Below are 8,169 nucleotides of genomic sequence, written 5' to 3' on the forward strand. Positions count from 1 at the left end.
ACACATTATCAGCACGCTCCTGCTGCTATGCTAAGGAGCTTAAGATTCTTGAAGGAGGCTCTTTTGCAACAAATATGCGAAGGCTTTCGTCATTCCATCCAATCTATATGCTATTCTAAAACATATAATCAATATTTTATAAGCCATGATAGTATGAAAGCATTCATATGCACCCCATGTTTATATTGCTATGATGAATTGTGCAAGTACAAAGATAAATAAGAAAATAGAAGAAAAAGCTAGGTTTTTTTTTTTTTTTTTGAAACCCTAAATCGCAAGCCTCGCAGTGCCTACTGCGCCAAGCCGTGCCTGTAGCGCATGCTCAAAACAACGCCATTCGGCGTCGAGGTCAGTAGCCCAATTTGGGTCTGCTGCTGCTGCTAGTCCAAGCCCAAACTTTGGGCTTCTGTTTCGACTCACCCAAACCTTTTTTTGGGCCTTTTTTCCTTCTCAGCCCACCCCAGCTCATGCTTGGATTAATCAGTGCGCACCCAATTGTTTTTGGGTTGCTACCTGCCTCGGCTCAAGAAGGAATATACACGACGTGTTGGAAATCAAATACCTTGCTGAAGAGGATCTACTTTCTCATTAGTTCATACGGTACAAAAGAATGACTACATACCAACTTCCTATGTCATTATCAAGTACCACGCAATTACTTCGCTTAATTATGTGCAACTTTGCTTAATTATGTGCAAATTGTGAACAACTCAAACATTCTTTCAAAAAAGTTGCAATCTTTATTGGTAAATTGAATGTGAATTTTCTTCCGAATTGATGATGATAGAGTGAGTTTCTTATTACTGTCACTAAAAAAGTTAGTAATTTTTATAGGTAAATAGTGAAATCAATTTGTAGGAGTGTAATTATTATAGGAATGTGAATTTGATTTCAGATTGATGTTAGAGTGATTTTTTTTTATTACTGTCCCTAAAAGTGTGATTTTGGTAGTAATTTAACTCCTCACACAGAAATCAGAAGGTGAATTTGGAGATTTCTCCTCACAGAGTTGGTAATTTTGGATTATGTTGTTTGCTTTATCTGCATCTGGCTGACCCGATTTATTTGCATTAGTGGCTGGTTTTACTTTTAGTGCTTAAAATTTAACACAAGTGGAAGACATGAGATGCATTTTTTTTGTAAGTTAATTTTGTAACATGTAAACTATGAATACTATTACAATTTAGAATTTACTATACTCTCTCACCCCCCCTCTCTCTTCTATAATTTTAGGAATTTAAAGCCTTTTTTTATTTCTCTCTCTAGAAATCTAGATCCACAAGCTCCATCCCTAGCTTCAAGCTCAGCCGTCGCCCTTTGCTCTTGCTCTGGATAGGCGGTAGCCCATTACTCTTTCTTCCGTCCTCTTGTGGTAATCTAAACCAAAAATCAATCAAGCAATAAACAAAATACAACGATTTCAAAGTTCCTCCAATATAGGAGTACCTCTTTAACAACGGAAGCTTTATTGATTACCAACAAATACAAGAGAACTCACAAACACAAAAGTATTCTCAAGTATACAAACTTATGCCTCTCAAAAACTCGCACACACAAAACTCTTTCCTACATCCATCTATTTATACTAATAGATGTCCTAGGTTTACACAAAGTCCCTAGAATATAGGAAACCAAATCCTATACTAAAACCAAATCCCAAACCAACTAGGAAACACAAATCTAAATATCTTGCATCCAAGATATCCTAATCCTTTTTAGTTTAGGCATGTTGGTTTAATGCCAAATCCAACAATCTCCACCTTGGCATGAAATCCATAACGAGGCATCCAACAACTTTCATTGCTTCACCATAACACAAGGTCAAACTTGCTCCAACTGCACCAAATCCAAGCAGTGCTCAAACTTAGCTACATTAACCACCTTTGTCAACATGTCAGCTGGATTATCTTCTGTAGCAACCCTTTTTAGATGAATCTCACCTTTGGCTACCACTTCTTTCACAATGTGCTTAGTCCTAGCATGATCTAGCAACCCTTTTTATCATACATCAATGTGCTTAGTCCTAGCATGATGTACCTGATATTTGGCCAAATAAATGGCACTTTGGCTATCAAAATATTCATCCAACTTGTGTTGTTCTACACCCAAATCTCCTAACAACCCTAGAGTCCACATTGCTACTTTGATAGCTTCAGCAATTGCCATGTATTCTACTTTTGTGGTTGATAATGTCGTCATTGGTTGTAATATTGATCTCCAGCATATAGGACCCTTTGCCATAGTAAATGTCGATCTTCTCTTGTCTAAGTCTTCAGCAAGGTCTAAGTCCACATATCCAACTAAGAACTTATCAATTCCTTCATCACATCTTTCAAAACAAGTACCTTTATCCTTCATTCCATGTAAATACCTTAGTATCCACTTAGCAGCATTCCAATGCTCCCTTCCAGGATTATGCATGAATCTACTAACAATTTCAATTGCATGTGCTATAGCAGGACAAGTACATACCATAGCATACATTCCTCCAACCAAATTAGCATATGGAATACCATCCATCTTCATCTTTTCTTCATCAGCTTTAGGACTTTGTTGACTGCTCAACTTGAAGTGAGCACCTAATGGAGTTCCTACAGGCTTAGTGTCTTTTGTTACTCTAAACTTTTGTAACAACTTTTCAAGATATTGCTTCTGAGACAAACACACCAAACCTTTGTCTATCCCTTGTGATCTCCATTTCGAATATTTTCTTGGCTTCAACGAGATCCTTCATTTCGAACTCCCTTCTCATTTGCTCCTTCAACTTTTCTATCTCTGAAATATTGCTTGAGGCTATGAGCATGTCATCCACATATATTAACAAGTACACGAACGAACCATCTTTCAACTTCTTATGATAAACATAGTGATCATAGTGACTTCCTGTATAGTCTTGACCCTTTATAAACTTGTCAAATCTTAAAAACCACTGCCCGGGCGACTGCTTCAAACCATAAAGATATTTTCTAAGCTTACAAACCAATCTTTCTTTGCCCTTCACTTGATACCCCTCGGGTTGTCTCATATAAATCTCTTCATCCAAATTACCATGAAGGAATGCAGTCTTCACATCTAGTTGTACCAATTCAAGGTTGAATTGTGCAACTAGGGCAAGCAATATTCGAATGGAGGAGTGCTTAACCACAAGAGAAAAAATCTCTTTGTAATCTATTCCCTCATTCTGAGCATATTCTTTAGCCACTAGCCTAGCTTTAAATCTTACCAAGCTATTGTCATCCCCTCTATCCTTCTTTGCATATACCCATTTGCAACCAATTACTTTCCTTCCTCTAGGCAGCTCCACCAATTCCCAAGTCTTATTCTTATGAAATGAGAGCATTTCATCTTCCATTGCATCATGCCATTTACTCTTGTCTTCACTATTTACAACTTCTTCAAAGTTAGTGGGAATTTTAGCCTCAATTATTAGTAATGCATATACCATGCAGGCCATGCAATCTTTATATCTCGTAGGTAGTGATATGTCTCTTTTTCCCTTCCTTTTGGCTATGCAATCATCTTGTATCTTTAGTTCTTCTGATGGTGTTTCTTCTTTGTGATCACTCTCTTTATGTTTAAGTTGATCACCTTGTTTTTCTTCTCCCACAACTTCCTTACTTGGCTGTGAATTCACAATTACTTGTTCCCTAAGCTCTACCATCTGAACATCTTCCTTCAATTTCATGTGACTTTAATCAAATGTCACATCTCTACTTACTATAATCTTGTTCAACTTGGGACACCAAAGTCTGAAGCCTTTCACACCACTATTGAATCCTATAAAGACAGGTTTCTTGGCTCGTGGATCTAGTTTGTTTTTGTTCACATGAAAGTAGGCATTGCATCCAAACATTCGTAACTTATCATAGTCCTGAGCTGGTTCTCCAGACCACACTTTAATGGGTGTTCTACCCTTCAAAGCGGTTGATGGTAGTCCATTAAGCATATGACATGCATAGCTCAAAGCTTCTACCCAAAATCTCTTTGGTAGCATAGCTTAAGATAGCATGCAATGAACTTTCTCGAGCAAGGTCTTATTTAGTCTCTCTGCAATCCCATTATGCTGTGGAGTATGTCTAACGCGAAAATGTTGAGTAATCCTTTCATTTTTACACACTTTGAAGAAAGCATCTGAGGTATATTCCCATCCATTGTCACTTCTCAGTATCTTAATCTTCTTTCCAATCTTGTTCTCCACCATGTTCTTCCATTCCAAGAAGATGTCAAGAACCTCGTTCTTTCGTTTCATCATATATATATATATATATCCATGATCTGCGAGAATAGTCATCAATAAAAGATACAAAACCATCTTTTTCCACCTAAAGAAGCATTCTTTGTAGGCCCCCAAACATTAGAGTGAACGTAGTCCAAAATCCCTTTCATTTGATTAACAGTTGAGCCAAATTTCACCTTTGTTTGTTTGCCAAGAATGTAGTGCTCATAAAACTCCATCTTTCCAATTTTTGCTCCTTTTAAACACCCTTGCTTGATCAATCCTTGCAATGCTTTTTCTTTTGCATGTCCTAACCTCATGTGCCATAATGCAGACAAGTCACTTTTATCACTTTGCACTTCATCAGCTACCATAGCCACTCCACTTTTCAAAATCTTTACTTGTAGCATATAAAGTAAGCCATTCCGAGGCCCTTTCATTATGACAAGTGCTCCTTTAGCAACTTTGAGCACGTTGTTATTGGAGTAAAACTTGTAGCCTTGTGACTCGAGAGTGCCTAGTGAGATCAATTTTTTCTTTAGATTTAGGATGTACCTTACACCATGCAATTCTCAAATCACACCATCATGATGCTTGATCTTGATGCTTCCAATTCCTTGAGTTGTACATGGGTTATCATCTTCCATATACACAGTTCCATTCATAACTTTGAAGCTTGAAAATCAATGCCTTTGAGAAGTCATGTGATGGGTACAACTTGTGTCGAGCACCCACTCTTTCATATAATCCACAGTGCTTGATGCAGTTAGGGCATAGACAAATTCCTCATCCTCGACTTCAATCATATTTGCTTCTGAGTCATCCTTCTTTTTTCTAGTCTTTTCTTTAATTTTAGGGCAGTCCTTCTTCCAGTGTCCTTTTTCATGACAAAAAGCACACTCATCTTTGTCCAAGAACTTCCTATTCTTTGAGACTCCTCTAACAACAGAAGCTTTATTGATTACCAACAAATACAAGAGAACTCACAAACACAAAGAATTCTTAAGTATACAAACTTATGCCTCCAAGAAACTCTCACACACAAAACTCTATCCCACATCCATCTATTTATACTAATAGATGTCCTAGGTTTACATAAAGTCCCTAGAATATAGGAAACCAAATCCTATACTAAAACCAAATCCCAAACCAACTAGGAAACACAAATCCAAATATCCTGCATCTAAGATATCCTAATCCTTTTTAGTTTAGGCATGTTGATTTAATGCCAAATCCAACACTTCTTTCCCTCCTCTTTCCTTTGCCTTTTCCATCTTTTTCCTCATCTCTCATCTCCTATGCCTCATCTCCCTCCCTGTATCCACCTCTTCTTCCTATCCACTTTCCAATCTCCTTATTTCATTTTTATTCCCAGTATTCCTCTAAGTTTATCTCAGTTTCCATTGCTATCCCCTGTGCTTGTCTTAGATTTGGGTTTCGTGCCCCTTATCCAGCATTTTTTGCCTACTTTTACTGCTATCTGTCTTTTAATTTTCTTTCCTCCCTCCTCAGTGATCTCCATCCCCATCCCACCATGTACTCGGATCGGTAGGCACCAACCAGAAATTGGATTCTAGATCCACTACCCTGCTTCACTTTCCCTTCCCTAACCAACATGCCAGATTCCCGTCGAGGCCAATTGTTGGGTATTTTACATACCCCTTAGCCTCACTCTCTATCCATATGATACTTTGTTTGTATATATTTGCACGAGTTTGTGAAGAGGACTTGGATCTAGTGTCTATTCTCTCAGTTTGGAGTTTGGCTTCCTCTGAAGAAGTGGCAACGATGGGGGTCTGGTTTATGCTACTTGAGACTAAGGTTTTTTGTTGTTGTTTGTTATCACAGCCTACATGCCTAAGTTTGTGAAGGCCTCCCGTTGTATCTTGGGTTGTAGCTCTCACTGTGCTTAGGCCTTTTACTTTATCTGATGTTGTTTTCTTGCCAACCAAACACATTACGAATTATGTATTCATTTGGAGCAGATTAGCATTGTTTAGGTTTATATGTTTATTGCAAGTATTTAAGTACTGTAATAATCTTTTTATTTTATTTGGTATTGGTTTTATTTGTATTTTTCGATTAGTTTATAGTTGAGAAAGAGACTAGGGAGCCCAAGGAGGAACAATGTAACTCTTAGGCCTGTACTATGTGACGGAGAACATGTTTTGATGTTGCTCATATTTTTGCCTCATTTAATGATACCTTCATTGTAACTGCCATATTTTTTTGTTTGGGTAAACTACACAAAACTACCTCAATTATTGGTCTCACGACACTATCATGCCTCATATTTAAAAATTGACAATGTCATACCTCATCTTTAGAATTTGGTCTAATGTTATACCTTCCGTTAGCTTGGCGGTGAATCTCTCAGTTAAATGCTAATGCGGCTTGATTCAGTGCCCACTTTCTATTAAAAAAATTAAAAAATAATAATTTATCCTTAAAAATAATAAAAAACCCAAACTCCTATCTTCCCTGACCTCTTCCCCTTCCCTGCAACCCAAATCCAAAACCCAGATCCCTTCCTCTTCCATGCAACCCCTAACCCCTTCCCCACCCATGCTGAGGTCTTTCCGACAAGCAAGAACACGGTGAGATTTAAAGCAAATGCGCAGATAGAATTGGTCCCAAAAATCAAGAAATTTAAATGGAAGCTTGATGAATCGCGCAGAACCGAGTACTTGACAAAGATCCAGGGGACGAAGAGGAAAGCCAAATAGCAAGGTGCGACATAGGAGAGAGATATGATGGGGGTAAGGGTAATGCCTTTGGATGTGAGGAGGATCTGGATTAAGACAAGGCGGGTGGCCTCAAATGCGACGGCGCCGAGCTGGAGGATGGTGCCCCAAGTGTTGAATCGGGCGTTGTCGTAGGCGGCGACGGCGACACCGATGGAGATGGAGTTCATGTTGACCATGGTGTCGATCTTGAAAGACTCTTTTTCAAAGGAGACACCAATGGAGTAGACAGTGACGGGCATGAGGGCCTTGAGCATCTGGAAGGTGGAGTTGGAGAGCCAAAGTGAAAAGGAGTAGAGGGCGCTGATGGGGATGATGGAGGAGAGGTAGAGGTCGCGGGACATGGCGACGGGCTCGACGAGGCGGAAGACGCGGACGAGGAGGAAGGCGAGGGAGGTGTAGAAGGACATGTGGATCATGGTGAGGGAAATGGGGAAGGGCCAGTTGTACATCTTCTTGTCAAGGATGCATTTGTTGTAGACGATGACGCTAAAGGAAAGGAAGATCTAGATGACGACATAGTTGTAGGAGAGGATGATCTTTTTTATCATGCTCTTGCTCAGGGAACCACCCTTGCCCATTTTTTTGGTGGGTTTTCGGTGGTGGTGGGGGTAGTTGCGATGGCACCGGTGGTGGTGGGGAAGAAAGGGAGAGAAGGGTTGGGGGTGGGTTAAGGAGGAGGAAGAAGAAGTCAGATTCCAAGTGATAGAAAAAAGGAGTGAGCTTGATTTTAGTGAGAGAAATGGGGGAAGGGGTCAGGGGTTGCGGGGAAGGGGTTGGGAAGATGGGTGCTTGGGTTAGTGTTTTTTTTTTTTTTTTTTTTTTTTTTTTTAAGGGTAAAATATTATTATTTTTTAATATTTTAATAATTTTTTAATAGAAAGTCGATTCCAAATCAAGTCGCGTCAACATTTAACTGAGAAATTCACGACCAAGCTAACAAAAGGTATAACATTGGACCAAATTCTAAAGATGAGATATGACATTGTCAATTTTAAAAGATGAGGTGTGATAGTGTCGTGAGACCAATAGTTGAAGTTGTTTTGTGTAATTTACCCTTTTTGTTTTGAATGTGATTATCATTTTCATTTGTAGTTGAATTTTTCTGTGAAGTTATTGATTTTTGTTCCTTATTGTAAATAGGGTTGTAAATAGATTTTTGCTTGTAAATAGTATTAAGTATCATTTATATGTTTAGAACTTTCCACA

The 8,169-nt window shown here is 38.7% G+C and overlaps 1 pseudogene; it reads right to left on the reverse strand.

Moving 5' to 3' along the window:
• Positions 1 to 6,344: 6,344 nt before the first annotated feature.
• Positions 6,345 to 8,159, reverse strand: LOC125472171 (annotated as a pseudogene).
• Between the last annotated feature and the right edge of the window lie 10 nt (positions 8,160 to 8,169).

This window comes from the organism of the source record quoted next, unplaced genomic scaffold, assembly GCF_019419815.1.
Source record: "Pyrus x bretschneideri cultivar Hongxiangsu unplaced genomic scaffold, Pyrus_bretschneideri_v1 Contig66, whole genome shotgun sequence".
In the NCBI taxonomy this organism is placed as follows: domain Eukaryota; kingdom Viridiplantae; phylum Streptophyta; class Magnoliopsida; order Rosales; family Rosaceae; genus Pyrus; species Pyrus x bretschneideri.